At 36.4% G+C, this 19,029-nt stretch overlaps 1 long non-coding RNA gene and 1 pseudogene across 2 annotated transcripts; both read left to right on the top strand.

Annotated features, from left to right (window-relative positions):
- Window positions 1–15,296, top strand: part of LOC129551972 (elongation factor 1-alpha 1-like) — a 55,434-nt pseudogene extending 40,138 nt beyond the window's left edge.
- Window positions 15,297–15,618: 322 nt separating this feature from the next.
- On the top strand, window positions 15,619–18,825 carry LOC148778379 (uncharacterized). Of its 2 annotated transcripts, none has more exons than XR_016036454.1 (3): window positions 15,619–15,792; window positions 17,837–17,870; window positions 18,412–18,825. It is a non-coding gene; the product is annotated as an uncharacterized LOC148778379 (long non-coding RNA). The 2 variants fall into 2 exon arrangements; XR_016036455.1 differs by having other exon boundaries at window positions 17,837–17,905.
- The last annotated feature ends 204 nt before the right edge of the window (window positions 18,826–19,029 follow it).

Here is a 19,029-nt window from a genome sequence, read left to right as displayed (position 1 = left end):
TTTCTCCTCATTTTGTTTTCCTGGTAGGGGAAAAAAATGTGAAAATTGCAGGGAGTAAGAGACAGTGTTTCTAACAGATATTGTACTTTATTTTAGTAAGTTTAATAACATAGAGCTGAAATTATGACCCAAGTGTATTAAATGACAAATAAATTATTATTTGAAAGGTGAAAACATAGTGTATTATGTCTATCAAAACTGGTGACTAGGGCTCATATTTACTTTATTTTCTACCTATTCAACATCATAAAATAGGAAGCTATACCAATTTGACATTTTTTAGTGATTCTAAATTCTATTATATTTCCCTTTATTATTTTGAGTATTGGAGGATGCAAATATAAATACATATTCTGTTACATTAAAAAAAAGGAAAAGAAAATGATAAAGGAAAAGCCATTTAATGTTTTGGTTTTAGGTCATTTATCTCTCCATGCATGAGGAGAAGTTAAACAGTGCTATCCAAAGAGAATATTATCCTGCAATAAAGGAATCAGATTTTTTAAAAATCAAAGTATAAATAAATTATAAGTAAGGCACAGCTACTCTAATATCCACTTTTTGTAATTCTTTTTTAAGTGTATGCTTAAATTATTACAAAGAATTGTTTGTATTATTTGAATTATTACAAAGTTTCACAGACTTTCATCTAAAGTATTTAAGATTTGGAAATTTTATTCAATATATGACAGCAAATACAGATTTAGAATATAATTCAGGAACAAATTTTTGTCCTTCTATAAAAATAATGAAATCAATTGCACTGTTAAGTTTAAGAACTTCACTTTTACCTGAAAGAAAATTCCTTCTCTACCAAAGGACAGCAGAAAGAAGGATTAATCTAAATCCAATTAGAGTGCAAAAGAATAATCTGCAAAAGAAAATCTGCAGTATGTTACCAGTATTTCTCAACTTCTTGAGGCTATTTCTTATAGGCAATTTTTTACATTTTTAATTACATTTTTATTTTATTGCAAATGTTTTTATGTAGCTTGAAATATAAAATAAACCATTTGGAAAAGTAAAATCCCTCTATCTCTTACATATTAAATTTATTATCATTATAGTAAATAGGATTTGCTATTGTCAATTAGGGAAAACATTTTGTGAGGCTGGAGTTGAGAAATGAGATGGGAGCCTAATCCAGCAAAGATAACTTCAGAGTTCTCCTGACCACAAATAGTGTGCCCAGGTGACCATGTCTTAATAAGTAAAGTGGATTCAATTTGCTGTGCCTGCTAGTTTTTTGCTTTCCTTCAAGGAGCTGTGACAGACAGTATAGGGCCTGCGGGGGATTGTTCGTACCCTCCCACTGGTGATATCTGTCATTGCATCTTGTTCCTGTTCCCTGGCTTGACAGGAATTCCGCTTCAGGGTTGAGAATAGTTGGGAACCTAGCCCATTTCTGCCTGTCAGTCTTGTTGACAGGTAGACATGGGAGCTGCCCTCTTTAGTGTCATCTAGCTCAGCTTCTAGGAGCACCAGAATAGAGGTTTTCTTTTCCACTGAACAAAGGGGAGTCCACAACACAGAAATGTGATGCCTTAACTGCTGCTGCTGCTGCTAAGTCACTTCAGTTGTGCCCGACTCTGTGTGACCCCATAGACAGCAGCCCACCAGGCTCCCCCGTCCCTGGGATTCTCCAGGCAAGAACACTGGAGTGGGTTGCCATTTCCTTCTCCAATGTGTGAAAGTGAAGTCGCTCAGTCATGGCTGACTCGTAGCGACCCCATGGACTGCAGCCTACCAGGCTCCTCCATCCGTGGGATTTTCTAGGCAAGAGTACTGGCGTGGCTTGCCATTGCCTTCCACTCAATTCTGGTTTGTTGATTCAACAGATTGTCCCTCCCACCACTCCTGGCTTAGATCACACTTAACCAGTATGCAAATCTAAATGAATCCTCTAGACTCAACAATACTGAGTGTTTCACCATACTCCAGGCATACACATGTGTGTGGGCTAAGTCACTTGCGTGTCCAACTCTTTGCGACCTGATGGACTGTAGCCCGCCAGGCTCCTTTGTCCATGGGATTCTTCAGGCATGAATACTGGAGTGAGTTGCCATTTCCTACTCCAGGCAAACACATACCGATGGTTAAAAGGGTCCTCCCAAACTCATTTCATTATTAAACTCCTGTGTTAGTTAGCTTGGGCTTCTAAGACAAATGTATCATAGACTGGACTGCTTAAATAAGAAACACTTATTTCTCAGAGTTCTGGAGGCCGGAATTCTAAGATCAATATGCGAGCTAATTAAATTCCTGGTTAAGAGTCCTCTTTCTGGATTTGCAAGTGGCCGCCTTTTGGCTGTATCCTCACTTGATGATAGCTCAGATGGTAAAGAATCTGCCTGCGATGCAGGAGACCTGAGTTCGATCCCTTGGGTCAGAAAGATCCCCTGGAGAAGGAAATGACAATCTACTAGTATTCTTGCCTGGTGAATACCACAGACAGAGGAGCCTGGCAAGCTACAGTCCATGGGTTAGAAAAAGGATCGGACACAACTGAGTGACTAACACTCACTTGATGAAGACAGAGAGGCTCTAGCCTCTTCCTTTTATTATAAGAACACTAACCGCATCCTCATAAACTCTTCTATCTTTCATTACTTTCCCAAAGCCCCGTGTCTTAATTGGGAATTGCAGTTCATTGCATTGGGGATTGGAGTTCCAACATGTGAATTTGGGGGTGGGTGGGGCATAAACACTCAGTACAAAATACTCCGTGCCTTATTTTAAATTCTTCATCTCTTAAATACTAACATTAGTGTTTAACATATCTAATTTACTTTGTGTAAGGATATTAATTATTGGATCATAGCAATTCAATTCAGTTCCCATAAAATGAGCTATTATTTTACTGAGTTCAGTAGCATAAACAGTATTCTTTAGAAACACTCAATTATAAAGGTTGAGTTGATTACTCTTTAGTTTCATCACCTTTGCAGTGTCTATATTACAATACATGCTTTCTTATTATAAGTTTTCACATTGTTTACATATCAATTTGCCTATAACATTGGGAGCTATTTGAAAGCCAAAAGTGTAACTTATTAATTTTTGTCTACTTCATTTATGACAATTTATGGAACAAAGCAGGCACTGAGTAAATGTGGTTAGTGTTGAATGAATGGCACAAATTATCAAATATATAATGTGCAAAAGAGCAAAATATAGAACTTATCATAATACACTTAATGACATAAACTATAATTATGACTTTGTAAAGTTTATACTAGCATTTGGACAAAGACTGAAAGAATAGCAGGGAAAATGAGAACAGACTGATTTGTTGGAGATAATAAAAATGAGCTTTTCTATGTTTCTGATTTCTATTCAAATGATCATATTATTTTGGCAATAAGTAAGATATAAGAAAAGTGCTATGAATATTACATGAGATGTAATGAGTTCTATGTCTATATTATGCAGCTGTTTCTATTTCCCCAAGATTGGCTGGATGTGATTATCCCCATGATCACTCCAGCCAATGAAATTATAACTAGCTAAAGGACAAATGAGTCAGCTCTTCGCATCAGTGGCACTCAGCTTTTTTATGGTCCAACTCTCACAGCCATACATGACCACTGGAAAAACCATAGCCTTGACTAGACGGACCTTTGTTGACAAAGTAATGTCTCTGTTTTTTAATATGCTGTCTATGTTGGTCATAACTTTCCAAGGAGTAAGCATCTTTTAATTTCATGGCTGCAGTCACCATCTGCAGTGATTTTGGAGCCCCAAAAAATAAAGTCTCTCACTGTTTCCACTGTTTCCCCATCTATTTGCCATGTAGTGATGGGACAGGATGACATGATCTTAGTTTCCTGAATGCTGAGCTTTAAACCAACTTTTTCACTCTCCTCTTTCACTTTCATCATATTATATTAAAGAGAATTAAATTATTGATTAGCTTGTAAAGAAGCACATTATTGATTATATATGTTAATATTTTACTAAATATTAAGATCTAGTGTAATGACACTTGTTATTTTAATCCCTTAGCTCTCCTGTAGGTAAATTCAGTCCTACATTTATTTTTGAGATAAGGATTATGTAAATAGAACCTCCTCCAAATAATGTAACTCTATGAGTAAAAGTAGACTAAAAGTATTAGCCTTTTTAATTCAAATGCTCATCTTTAATAGTAATATCTTTCTTCCTCTCATCTTGTAATGACTTTTTATTTACTATTTCAGGATGTATATTTACCATTAAAATTACAATATGTATATTTTATGTGCTATATAATTATGTAATATAACATATATCTATTAATATACTATTAATACATAATGTATATTTTAGAATTAAAGTTAAATATTTTGGCATTCAAAATTGTAACTAATTTGTAAACCCATCTAATATTGTTTAAAATAGAGTAGAGCCTGTCAAGGGCTTCTATTAAGTCTCTTTCCGACACGCAAGGACTGAAAATTTACTGGAGACATGAAGTTACAGATTCTTAGAAAAACCACATCCTATAGAAGCACAGCTGGCCCAGATCTAACTGTGGACCAGAATAGATATGAGCCCACCCCCTCTTTCCTGTTCCTTGCCCTTTGAAACTCAATAAAAAGACTCAAATTCCCACTCTCCTGGGCCAAGATCACTCTGTCTGGTCCCTTTGCTTACTTGAAAAGTGAATAAAAGCTCTGTTTTCTTCCCTTAATAACACTTCTGTAAATTTTTCACCATCTGCATTGGCATACTTGACATAACTGGTATCTATAAATTTTTACTTCTTTAACTTGTTGCTGTTGTTTGTCACTAAGTTGTGTCCAGCTCTTTGCCACTCCATGGACTGTGTAGCCCACCAGACTCCTCTGTCCATGGGATTTTCCAGGCAAGAATACTGGAGTGTGTTAGCTGTTTCCCTTCTCCAGGGATCTTCCTGGCCCAGGGAACAAACCCACATCTCCTGCATTGGCAGGAGAATTCTTTACCACTGAGCCACCAGAGAAGTCCAGTTCTTTAGAGTGTGTGCTAAGTCTTTTAGTTGTGTCTGACTTTTTGGGACCCTATGGACTGTAGCCTGCTAGGCTCCTCAGTCCATGTGATTCTCTAGGCAAGAATACTGGAGTGGGTTGCCATGCCCTTCTCCAGGAGATTTTCCTGACCCAGGGATTGAAACTGCATCTCTTATGTCTCCTTCATTGGCAGGCAAATTCTTTTTCTAACAGTGCCACCTGGGAAACCCATTCTTCAGAATAAATAGTGCTAAATAATGAATTATGGCAAAAAAGAGAATATAATCTTGACTTTCTTTTCAACCCCACTGATAATTTCAAAGTCCCATTGACCTACTCTCAAGCTATCATTATTTCCATAACCAGAAGAGCAATTTCAGTTTAATGACAATTTTGACAAACAGATGGATAAAGTAATAGGGGATTACATAAATGTACCTTTATGTTGATAAATTTTCTCAGGCTCCCCTGCTCCCAATTCACATAGATGTGAAGGTATTAACTGTGGCACCACAACATGAGTTTGAATGACTTCATGGCTCTGTCCCAAAAGCAGCTATCATGCCATACAAGGATTACCATGCCAATGAGACTAATAACAAAGATTTAAAATGACTGGCGTGCCCAGCCCAGAAAATAGTGAAAGAATGTTCATGACTATTCACTGGAATCCAGAGACAACATATTATGGAAATTTTAACTTCTTTGTGTGAGAAATACAGATATGAGACAAAATAACACGATGCATATGAATCTGCTAAAACAAAAATATTGTCTTAATTTCCCTTTTCTTCTATGATCTTAGCACTGTTTGAATTCCATGTCAGTTTCTTGAAATACATATTTTTCAGCTAATCAGTGACTAAGTAGATATCCAGTATTAGTTCAGTCAGTTATATTTTAAGAAGAAAGTGGCTACCCACTTCAGTATTCTTGTCTGGAGAATTCCATAGACAGAGGAACCTCTAGGGGGTTGTAATGAGTTGGACGTGACTGAATGACTAACACTTTCACTTTCAAGCATTGTTTTAGCTATTGAACAGTTACTTGATTATGAAAAATCAAGAAACAAATAATCCTTGCCCTTATGAACTTTACTATAAACCATAAATAAATAGAACGAAAAAGAATATGTATATAATATGTCAGAGTTTGACTCATTCTATGATGATAACAAAACAAGGGGGAAAAAGGGGCAAAAAGAGTGACCCAGTGGGGCTTTGCTGTTTTATAAAAGATAATCAGGAAAGACTCTTTGGTAAGGTGATAAAGAACAGAAAAATGAAGAATGTGACAGTAGCCTAGTGGATATCAAGGGGAAGAAAGATAACAATAAATCTACTGTGACTTGAACAGGATAAGTGGAAATGGGGAAAAAGCAGTAGTAAGGGCCAAATGACTTAGGGTTTTGTAGGTCAGTATAAAAGCAAAAAAATTTACTTTAAATAAGATGAGAAATCTGGGAAGTGTTAAATTTAAACATTGACTTTCATTTTTTAAAGATTGTTCTGGCTTTGGTGTAGAGAAATTAAAAGAATGAGTAAAATTGCAACATGGAGACAAGTTAATATTGTATTCCAGTCATTCAAGCAAAATATGATAATGTTTTAAACCAGATTGGTAATAGTTATTTGGCATGCCTATTTGATAGACCAAAGAGGAGGATGAATAGGTGGTTAGCTTTGTTGCTGAAAATTCTTAAGTTTGTAACAGATGTAAATTTGGAAGATGCTAGAGTAGAGATTGTGCCTTAATTTTAGCTTGGAGAAAACAGATTATTTGCAGAAATTTATGTATGAGGGATCATTTGGAAGCAGAGGTAGCAGTAAGAATGAAGGCATAAAGACAGAGAAGGAGAAAACTCTAGAGTCAATGTGTATGGTTGAGGTTGATGTTGCAATATTGGACATTTGATTCTGCAAGAACCTCTGGAGAAGTGTACAGATTTCTGGAAATTTCCACCTAAATGATGGAAGGCTGGGAAATTTATTTATTTGCTCCTGTTCTCCATCATTATCAGAGAGTTGCTTCTAGGAGTTTTACATCACTCTGGATATCCCCAATGTCTTTCCCTGGGTCAAATGTCCTTAAAAAAAGTCTTGGGAAGAAGACAGAAATATGCTTAAAGTGGGAACCATGTCACTCTAAGATAATTCAGAGTTTGCATGGAGCTGCCATTAAGCCTGAAATCAGAGGGGGCCTGAAAGAACACGGCATAGGGCATCAGAAACACCCACTACAGACATTCTATAAACCTAGATGATGAGATGGGATAGCGCTCTCTCTAAGGACTAAAAAAATTGTAAAGAACTAGAGAAGAATTCCCCACAACCTGTGGATACTCTCAGTATTTTGAGTTTGGGAAAGTTCAAAAGAACCAACAAAAAGAGCCATAAAGGAACTAAATAAAGAGAACCAAGAATGGATATCTTGAAAGGAAAATAAAGGAAGCACATCAAGAGGAGCATTCATTTTAAGAAAGAGTCAAATTCTACTGACAGATAAACTAAGGTTTGAGAATTCATTATTAGATTTATTGATAATGACACTGAAAATAGGATACACAGTCCTGACTGAAATAAACTTAACTGAGACTAGAAAAACAAGATGTGGAGATGAAAGGAAATAAACAGAAAACTCAAGGGGGTTTATAGTGAAAGAAGGTGAAAATATACTGGCACCTTGAGGAGGGTATGGTATCAAAAACAAATAATATTTTATTAATCCTTTTCTAATTCTACTGTAAGTAGCTAATCAGTTAAGCTTGGCTCTGTAGCTCAAAAGAAAACCTGTGACTAGAGAAATATAGCTCTGGTGGAAACATATTGCTTATATACTGCTTGTCCTCTAAAATAGAACATTATAAAATAGAATATTTGTGGTTGTTGTTTAGCCACTTCAGTTGTATCCGACTCTTTATGGACTGTAGCCCACTAGACTGCTCTGTCTACAGGATTTCCCAGTCAAAATACTGGAGCAGGTTACCATTTCCTTCTTTGGGGCAGCTTCCAGACCCAAGGATCAAACTTGTGTCCCTACATTGGCAGGCAGATTCTTTATCACTGAGCCAATAGACAAGCCCAAAATAGAATATACTTCAGAGTAAATATTCATCACTAGGTGTTTTTTTCCTTCTACTTCCTTTTCCTGTTCTCACATGTTTTCACCACTTAGCTTAACAATCTCTCGCCAATCTGAAGCTGACAGGACAATTGTGTGACAGGCATGTTGCAGCATGATTTTTCTCTACTTATTTTAAGGTAGGCATATGGGTAAACTACCTAGAATTTGGGGGCCTCAAGCCAATCACAATCCAAGTAAGGAAAAAATTCAACAGTATAATTTCCTGTCCATACTACCTGAAGAAGAGTGTGGAATGAGATCAATGAAAAAGAATCCCTCAGGGGAACATTTAAGAAGTCGGGTGTCTGTGCTAATCCAAAATGGTCAAATGATATAATGGGTTAAACCAATTAAAAGCATGGTTTGCAAAATCTTTTGAACATTTTAAACTTACTAAGTGGGAGAATTACATCTCTATGAATAGTAATTAGGTGTTTCTGTTGTCAATGACACCAAGAAGCTGGTTGGTATTGTTCAACTTAAAAGATAGAGTGCTCAAGTCAGAAAATTATATATAGTTGGTGAATTAAAACCCTGTCACATGTTTACATAATAGTTCCATTATTTAATAATATTTAAAGTACATTAAAAGAAAGTATCATGTAGTGGTTACTAATCCAGGCATTGGGGTATTATAATCTTGGTTGGAATAATTTTCCTCCTCAGAAAAATAAATATTATTATTATTGTCAGAAATATAACAAAGAATGTAGTATCAATAATATAAGTAGTCTTACCTCTGCTTTTTATCATTGCAACTCTAACTACATTTGTTGAAAAGATGTCAGCACAAATGCATCTTTAATTCAGCCTTTATGCTGTTTGCAAAATAGGAAATAACAACTTGTTACTTGCTTGAAGAAGACAATTATAATTTGAATGTTATTAAACCACTAAAATATACAAAGATAAATATTTCACTGCCCTCTGTACAAATTAAAGAAAGACTTGCCTGCCCACAAGGATTCGTGTTAAGCAATGGCCAGGTTTATATTCATTATTTTTAGTAAATTATACATTTATTAATTATTGAAATGGTACTATGAAGGTAGCATTATTTGGATGAAATTTTAAATGACATAAATTTAAATCTAGTATTATTCACAAATAAGCATTTAAATATGAGAAGAAACAACATTTTAAGAGACTTAACAAAATGTTACTTTCTTCTTGAATTCTATAACTTACAGTTTTCTTTTTTTAAATTAATTCTATCTTACTTTATGTTATTTAAGCTTAAATTCAAGCTGAAAGAAAAGTGTATCCAGTAACGTTGATATTTACTATTATTCCTGAAATTTATTTTCAATGTAATCTTTCAGTCTCAGGAAGTATTGTAATGATACTCTTCTTTCTCTAAATTCTTAAGGTAATCCATAACTATACTTACAATTAACCTAAATTATACCTATAATTGCTGTGTTATTGAGCTACTAGTCATTTGTGGTTATTGAGTACTTGAACTACTGATGGTCAAAACTGAGATGTGCTGTAAGGGTGAAATACACCCTGGGTTTCTAACTTTTTGCATGAAAAAATGTAAATTATGTCATTAATAACTTTATACTTGTTACATGTTAAATGATAATATCAGGTATATTTGCCTAAATAAATGTTGTTAATTCAAGTTTACAGAGTCTCTTTTTATTTTTTAATGTGGCCATTAAAATTTTTTTAATTAAAGACATATATATAGTCTGGCTGGCTAAATTCTAAGATAGTCCCCAAGATCCTAGCCTCTGGTATATATACACCTTCTTCCGGTTATCCAATTAAGCATAAATCTAGGTGACACTTCAAAGGGATTTTGTAGGTGTTTAAGGTCATAAATCAGGAGAAGGAAATGGCAACCTACTCCGGTACTCTCACCTGGAGAATCTCATGGACAGAGGAGCCTGGCAGGCTACAGTCCAGGGGGTCGCAAAGAGTCAGACATGACTGAAGTGACTTAGCAAAGTCACAAATCTGTTGATCTTAAGAAAGAGAGATGGTTGAAGTGGGCTTGACCTAGTTATGTGAGCCCTTTATTTCCTGCACTTGGTTACAGAAAAGGACATCTGAAGTGTTCTCTGTCCCACCTGGAAGAAAGTAAACATCCCTGCTCTGAAATGACTGTGAGAGTGTCTTTGATGGGGACATGATTCAGTCTATAGCAGATGGCACATGGTAACGAACTGCCTGTAAGCAGCTGAAAACCATCCCTGCTTGATACCCAGCAGGAAAACAACAACCTCAGTCCTATAACTTCTAGGAATTAAACCCAGTAAGTTTGGAAGAGGATCCTGAGGTACAGATGAGAATCATTAAGTATGGTATAACCCAATGATTTTAGCTGAGTGAGACCCTGAGCATAATGTTTAGCCCAGTGAGACCCAAAGAATAATATTTCATTGTTTCCAGATTTCCTATCTATAGACATAATGAAAATAAATAGATGTTTTTTAAACAGCTGCCTTTGTGGTAATTTGTTTTGCAGCAAGAGAAAATAATGCATGCAGCTCATATTTTGGCTTGTGTGATATTTCATCAAACAATAGTTACCCAACAGTGACAATTCTAGATATGATGTGGTTAGAAAAATTGTAAAAGTCTTCAGTGATATCCTGAACTTAAAGGTGGTTTTGAAAATGGAGTGGCTTCTTCCTTAATGTCTCTCTCCTGATTCTTTGTTCATCAAACATATGCATAATATTTTCATGGGGTAGTTACTGGGGACTGTAGTGTAAAAGGCTATCATCTTGTACTCATGGAAATCAATATATAAAATCTATTTTGAATGATATAATATAAACTTAATATTTGCTTTATAATTCATATTTTAATGTGTATGATTGCATTAGCTACCTTCCATTCCTAAACTCAATTAGTTCAATATAAAAATTAATTGTATTTAACTAACCACAGCTTATTAAAATGGAAAAACAAGAAACAGACTAATCCAGACCTTCCTTAAGTGCACCAGTCAATAATTTCTACAAAAATCTATTCTTAAGAGTCCTTTGGACAGTGGAGAAATTTTTATGACTTTAGGTGCATGAAAGCTAGCGTTGAAGAAGCTACCTCTCCACAAACTTCCATTCCAGTAACATTCTTAAAATTAATCCAAGAGCATTAGGAAATGTCTCCAAAAGTATCTGCTTATGCCAAAAACCATGGAAAGAAAGAAATCAGGACTAGCAGTTTTTACCACAAGATTATAGGGCAGAATCAGTAAATACGAATCCAACTCATGGGAGTAGTGATAAGATATCCCAAACTGGTCATTCTGAAAATGGTTTAGAGAGCAACCAGCTCAGATAATAATTAGAAAATGGAGAACACTGGTAGGGTCGGGGAATACAAATAACTGGGATAAAAAAGGTATAATTTCATGTCTTCAAGATATAAAGATTTATTAATTTAGAAAAAAGTAGATGACTAAAAACTTGAGGAGGAGGGGGTGTTTTACAAAGCTAAAAAAGAACCACATTAAAATGCTTCCTGTCTTATCAATGGATGGAATATCAAGAGAAGTGAATCTATTTGAAATTAATTTTACACCAGTTACATTTAGAATGGTCCTTGGTTAGAGAAAAGGCTTCCCTTGTCTCTTGTGGTCAGCTGGTAAGGAATCCGACTGCGGTGCAGGAGACCTGGGTTCAATCCCTGAGTTGGGAAGGTCCCCTGGAGAAGGGTAAAGCTACCCAATTCAGTATTCTGGCCTGGAGAATTCCATGGACTGCATAGTCCTTGGGGTTGCAAAGAGTCAGACACGATGAACGACTTTCATTTTCACTTTCACTTGGTTAGAGAAACTGAACACAGAGAAGAACATGTACTACTGATACATTTTTGCATGGTTATAATAATGTAAACTCTATTTGTTGCCTTACATTTTTTGACTTAGCCTAACAACAGAGCTTCCCAGGTGGTTCTAGTGGTAAAGAACCTATCTGCCCATGCAGGTCAGACATAAAACAATCCAGTTTGATTCCTGAATCAGAAAGGTCCCCTGGAGAAGGGAATGGCAGTTCACTTCAGTATTCTTTTATTTTCTAATTTATTTATTTTTTAATTGAAGGATAATTACTTTACAGAATTTTGTTGTTTTCTGTCAAACCTTAACATGAATCACCATAGGTATATATATATATATATATATATCTCCCTCTTGAACCTCCCTCCCATCTCCCTCCACTGGAGAATCCTATGGACAGAGGAGCCTGGCAGGCTATAGTTCATAGGGTCGTACAGAGTCAGACATGACTGAAGGGACTTAGCACAGCACGGCAAGGACAGAGAATAAATATATTGATGTGTGATTTTCAGATGAGAAGTAAAATTATATCAAACTTTAAAAGGTAAATGTATACATAATATAAGATACCGAATTATAAGTGAAGTATTATAGAAGACTGCTGTTACTCTTATTTCAGATGGAAAACAATAATACAAAGGAAAAACATAGGACTATAGAATATTTGCTGAAAGTTTAGAGGTAACAAAAAATTAAGATCATATTAAACTGAATGTCATTCACTGGTGGTATGAATTGAAAGTGGAAATGAAAGTATTCAAAGGAATTATTTAAGTCCTCATCTTTTATAAAGAATAAATAACTTTTTTTGCAAAAGGTTTGCTACCAGGACACAGGTGTCATGAAAACCACCGTTCATTTCAGTTCAGTTCAGTCACTCAGTTGTGTCCGACTCTTTGCGACCCCATGAATCACAGCACACCAGGCCTCCCTGTCCATCACCAACTCCCGGAGTTCACTCAAACTCATCTCCATCGAGTCGGTGATGCCATCGAACCATCTCATTCTCTGTCGTCCCCTTCTCCTCCTGCCCACAATCCCTCCCAGAATCAGAGTCTTTTCCAGTGAGTCAACTCATTGCATGAGGTGGCCAAAGTATTGGAGTTTCAGCTTCAACATCAGTCCTTCCAATGAACACCCAGGACAGATCTCCCTTAGAATGGACTGGTTGGATCTCCTTGCAGTAAGGGACTCTCAAGAGTCTTCTCCAACACCGCAGTTTAAAAGCATCAATTCTTCGGTAGTCAGCTTTCTTCACAGTCCAACTCTCACATCCATATACGACCACTGGAAAAACCATAGCCTTGACTCGATGGACATTTGTTGGCAAAGTAATATCTCTGCTTTTTAATATGCTATCTAGGTTGGTCATAACTTTCCTTTCAAGGAATAAGTGTCTTTTAATTTCATGGCTGCAATCACCATCTGCAGTGATTTTGGAGCCCAGAAAAATAAAGTCTGATGGTGTTTCCACTGTTTCCCCATCTATTTCCCATGAAGTGATGGGACTGGTTGCCATGATCTTAGTTTTCTGAATGTTGAGCTTTAAGTCAACTTTTTCACTCTCCTCTTTCACTTTCATCAAGAGGCTTTTTAGTTCCTCTTCACTTTCTGCCATAAGGGTGGTGAACCTAAGCAAACACGGGAAAGGAAAAGACCCACATCATCATCGTTGTCACTAGACACGTAGATTCAGGGAAGTCTAGCATGACTGGCCATTTGATCTACAAATGTGGTGGGATTGACAAGAAAACAATTAAAAGTTTGAGAAGGAGGCTGCTGAGATGGGAAAGAGCTCCTTCATGTATGCCTGTGTCTTGGACAACCTGAAGGCTGAACGTGAGTGTGGTATCACCACTGATATCTCCCTGTGGAAATTCGAGAACCAGCAAGCACTATGTGACCATCATTGATGTCCCAGGACACAGGGACTTCATTAAATACATGGTTACAGGCACATCCCAGGCTGGATGTGCTGCTCTGATTTTTGCCACTGGTGCTGATGAATTTGAAACCGGTATCTCCAAGAAAGGGCAGACCCGTGAGCATGTCCTTCTGGCTTTCACTTGGTGTGAAACAACTAATTGTTGGAGTTAACAAAATGGATTCCCCCGAGTCACCCTACAGCCAGAAGAGATAGGAGGAAATTGTTAAGGAAGTCAGCACCTACATTAAGAAAATTGACAACAACCCTGACACAGTAGCATTTGTGCCAATTTCTGGCTGGAATGGTGACAACACGCTGGAGCCAAGTGCTAACATGCCATGGTTCAAGGGATGGAAATTCACCCACATGGATGTCAGTGTCAATGGCACCACCCTGCTTGAAGCTCTGGATTGCATCCTGCCACCAGCTTGCCCAAGTGACCAGCCCTTGTATTTGCTCCTCCAAGATGTCTATAAAATTGGTGGCATTGGTGCTGCCACTATGGGTTGAGTGGAGACTGGTGTTCTCATACCTGGTATGGTAGTCACCTTTGCTCCAGTCAGTGTAACAACTGAAGTGAAGTCTGTTGAAATGCACCATGAAACACTGAGTGAAGCCCTTCCTGGGGAATGTGGGCTTCCATGTCAAGAACGTGTCTGCCAGAGATGTTTGTTATAACATTGTGGCTGGCGACAGCAAAAATGACCCACCAATGGAAGCAGTTGGCTTCACAGCTCAGGTGATTATGTTGAACCATCCAGACCAAATCAGTGATGGATAGGCCCCTGTGCTGGATTATCACACAGTTCACATTGCTTGCAAGTTTGCTGAGTTGAAGGAGGAGACTGATCGTTGCTCTGGGGAAAAACTGGAAGATGGCCCCAAACTCTTGAAATTTGGTGATGCCACCATCGTTGATATGGTTCCTGGCCAGCCCATGTGTTTTGAGAAGTTTTCTGACTATCCTCCCCTGGGCCATTTTGCTGTGTGTGACATGAGACCAACAATTGCTGTGGGTGTCATCCAAGCAGTGGATAAGAAGGCAGTTGGAGCTGGCAAGGTCACCGAGTCTGCCCAGAAAGCTCAGAAGGCTACATGAATATTATTCCCAATACCTGCTGCCCCAGTCTTAATCAGTGGTGGAAAAATGGTCTCAGAACTGTTTGTCTCAACTGGCCATTGAGGTTTAATAGTAAAAGACTGGTTAATGAAAGCAATACATCATAAAACCTTCAGAAGGAAAGGAGAATGGTTTGTGGACCATATGTTTTGTGCAGCTTTGTTATTAATTTTAAAAATTAATACTTTTTAATGGAATCAACTTGACCAAAAAGCTGTCACAGAGTTTGAAACCCACTAAAAAAAAAAAAAAGTTTAGTAAGAAACCTGTGTCTGGACCTACTGTATAGCATGGGGGACTCCACTCAGTGCTATGTAGTGGTCTATATGGTAAAAGAATCTAAAAAAGAATGGATGTATGTATAACTGATTCACTTTGCTGTATATGTGAAACTACACAACACTGTAAGTCAACTATACTCCAATAAAAATTAAAATGATAATAATAATAAAAGAAACCTTTGTCTTATTTTGGTCAACTTTGTAACTTCCTATAGTATTACTTTGGAAAGAATTGCTCATAACCTTTTTCTGGTGAAACAGTTTTCTATTTATGGGTTTGTAGTGCGGAGAAGGCAATGGCAAGCCACTCCAGTACTCTTGCCTAGAAAATCCCATGGATGGAGGAGCCTGGTAGGCTGCAGTCCGTGGGGTCGCTAAGGGCTGGACACGACTGAGCGATTTCACTTTCACTTTCACACATTGGAGAAGGAAATGGCAACCCACTCCAGTGTTCTTGCCTGGAGAATCCCAGGGACGGGGGAGCCTGGTGGGCTTCCGTCTATGGGGTCACACAGAGTCGGACATGACTGAAGTGACTGAGCAGCAGCAGCAGCAGTTCTGAAGTGGAGCTTCAGGTTTGTTAACCTTGTGTTGAGAACTTATCTGTTTTAAGAAACATCTTGAGAAACATTGGTGTAACACTTTATAGGTTAGGATAGATGAGTAAAGAATAACTGTTTTATATGTAAACAAGTGTGTAAGGTCAGAATCTATAGTATAAAAGCTCCTTTATATTTTGCATATAAAATTTTGTGATTACATAAATACTGAGTAAATCTATGTCAAATTTTAGTTACCCAGTTACGAGAATGTGCATTCACATTTATAATATTTAAGTAGCTAATCTAAAATATGAGGCTTAAACAGTATTGAGCATTACCTTGCTAGAGTTAATTGTATCCAAATTCTAGGAAAAAGAACATCTGCTGGAAACTAAAAATAATAATAATAATAATAATGAATAAAGTTTGTGCAAAGTTATGATTAAAAATTAGAGATATACAAAATAAACCATTTGTTTTAAAATACTCAATTAAGAATCTATAAATAGGGACCTTTGGAAGCTAGCATCCAAGATGGCTCCCAAAGATTCTCATGTGCTCTGCAGTTTTCATTCATACTGAATAGGATTGATGTAGTCAATAAACTATTGTGCCAACAAGTTAGCTGTGACTTCCAAATCTACATCATAAAACACATTGAAGCTTACACCTTGCTTTCCTGGATCACTCATCCTGGGGAAGCCAGTTGCCATGTCATGAGGACACTCAAAAAGCTGTGCAGTAAGGGTGAGGATCTGAGATCTCCTGCCATCAGCCAACATCAACTTGCCATTGCTTATGTCATTAGTTAGAGAAACAGAAGGACTCCAAGTGGCCCAAACTAGTTTGTTATAGCCCCAGCTAATAATAACATGATATTTTGCTACTTTTGAACCATCACATTTATTTTCTCTGTTTTTGGACAAAAATGGGGATGACAGACAAATAAGGATGCAGGAATATATGAATTCCTAAAAAGATTATCCACTTCACCTTGACATTTACTTTGCATATGTTCCAATATAACAATATTTGGAATTCTAGATAGTCTATGAGTGAAACAAATTAAACATCTGTTAACACTCCCAAGTAATTATTTATACTTTGGAGATATTATCAATGTTTTGACAAAAATTTTAAATATATTTATGTGTGAGGTGAGTTGAGTTCAAGAAATTCTTTTGATTTTGAAAACTCCAAGATAATTATTTTCAGACATCTTCAACATAGACTTCATTTTTTAAACTTTCACTACCTATGAAAGTAAATGTTTTTACTTTTAAATTCTGGAATAGGTTTTATTTATCCTATTTAACATAGGATAAATATTTCATCAACATTATTAAAGATTTAAGAGCTGTTATAAAACAACTGGTATGTAAGTGAAAATAAAATAAATCTAGGTGAATTCCTTCAGATTTATTTTATTTTCACTTATATACCAGTGAATTCCTTTAGGGTCACTAAATAGTGAGAACTGAACCACTTCACAACACTAAACAAAAATACAACTACTACATTGGCATCTACAGTAAATAAATCCTGATCAGGTCATATATTGTGATTTACAGACAAACACCAATTTCTATTCCAGAAATATCACCTAAAGCTTACACTGAAAATTTAAAGATAAGTAAGAAACTTTTAAAAGTACCACTAACACAGAAGCTGGATCAAGTAAAGCATCATTTCCCTTATTTCCAACAGCCAATTAAACTTTGGAAACAATCCAACTTTATCCATTGTTAGCATCACTCAGTTCAGATTCAGCATCATCTCTGGATTTATATTCCTAGCAAGCCTTTCTATGTCTAGAATTAGCCACTGTAGAATATGGTTCAAAACGTCCCTTGGATGCTTAAACATGATCCCTGGTGAAAATCCTATAATTGTTTATTTTCCTGATGCCTATTTCACTTGCACCAAATTCCTTAATATTGTAACAAGTCCCCTTGTAACTTATAACTTAGCCTCTCACTCTTTTTCACAATTTAAAATTTACTTGCAACTACTCAATTGTGCAATACTACACTAATCTCAAAGAGATTACTCATTTTGCTCTCTCTTTGCCTCTCAGTGCCCTTCAGTCAATCCACCCCAGTAGGACCTAGGTAATCTCTCCTCTTCTGTAAGACTGTAAGATTATGTGAGTCATTGGTGTGTGTGTGTATGAGTGTGTTTGGTGGGGGATTTTCATTCCTGAAATTGTAAACTGTTTGGTGAATTTTTGTTTGCAGACTATGACAAGTAGATTGCCTCGATATCCTTGTCCTGTCTATTTACTCACGTTTAACTGTTTATAATGCATTGTTTCACATTTGTTATTTTCCTACATATTGTTCTATCTCTGTATATGCCACTACAGCCAGGCTAATTTCTATGTAATTACATCTCAAGGCGGTTATTTTGAGAGAACTACACCAATAGCCAAAATAATTTAAGTTAAAGGTATCCTTAAGATATTGAGAAAACTGCCCCCTGGAACTCAGTCAGTGGTGTTTATAGTATTTTGCAAATGTACAAGAAGTGCATAATGGCCCAGAAACATGTAATGATCAAAATAATTACATTGTATTCAAAGAGAGATCTGATTTAAAATAATAAAACTTGATCCAATTCAAAATAATCACACATTATCTTTGTGATATGTAGGCCTGGCGTGCTGTGATTCATGGGGTTGCAAAGAGTCGGACACGACTGAGCGACTGAACTGAACTGATAGCAAAGGAAAAGAAACTCGACAATTTATGATACTCTTGTATGGTACCAATTATCTTTAAGATGCAAAAATAACTTTGCAACCTTCTCTCCGTGTCAGAAGAAAAGATGAATATACAAAGTATTCCTTTATCTAATTATCTCATTGGCATCAACTATTTTACAAACTTTTACATTTCATCTTGAATGCATGATGTTCTCTATGATCCTATCGTCAAAAATTAAATGACTTTAATCATAACTTGAAATTGGTTAGTCATACCTGCTCAGTTAATCTCTTAACCAACTTCATGAATATGCTGTCTCTGGTCCTGTAGGCTCCCTGAAGTTCAAACTGTCCAAATTTCTTGCCTGAGACTTGAAACAACCTTCTAAGGAATTAATATTTTCTGTCCTAAATAATCCAGCAAATCAGCATTCCTTAATAGTATGATAATCCCACCTGTTCCTTAAATCTCTTCAACAATTATCCTTAAACTTTTTTTTTTAATAAATCCCAAACCTTTTATCAAGGTTTACCAAAACCCTTTAACCATTTGTTCCTAGTCAACT

Source organism: Moschus berezovskii, chromosome 3, assembly GCF_049115385.1.
Source record: "Moschus berezovskii isolate FMDL1 chromosome 3, NW_MosBer_1.0, whole genome shotgun sequence".
Classification (NCBI taxonomy): Eukaryota; Metazoa; Chordata; class Mammalia; order Artiodactyla; family Moschidae; genus Moschus; species Moschus berezovskii.
Note: the sequence above shows the minus strand (reverse complement) of the source record. Positions and strands in the feature narration are given on the sequence as shown.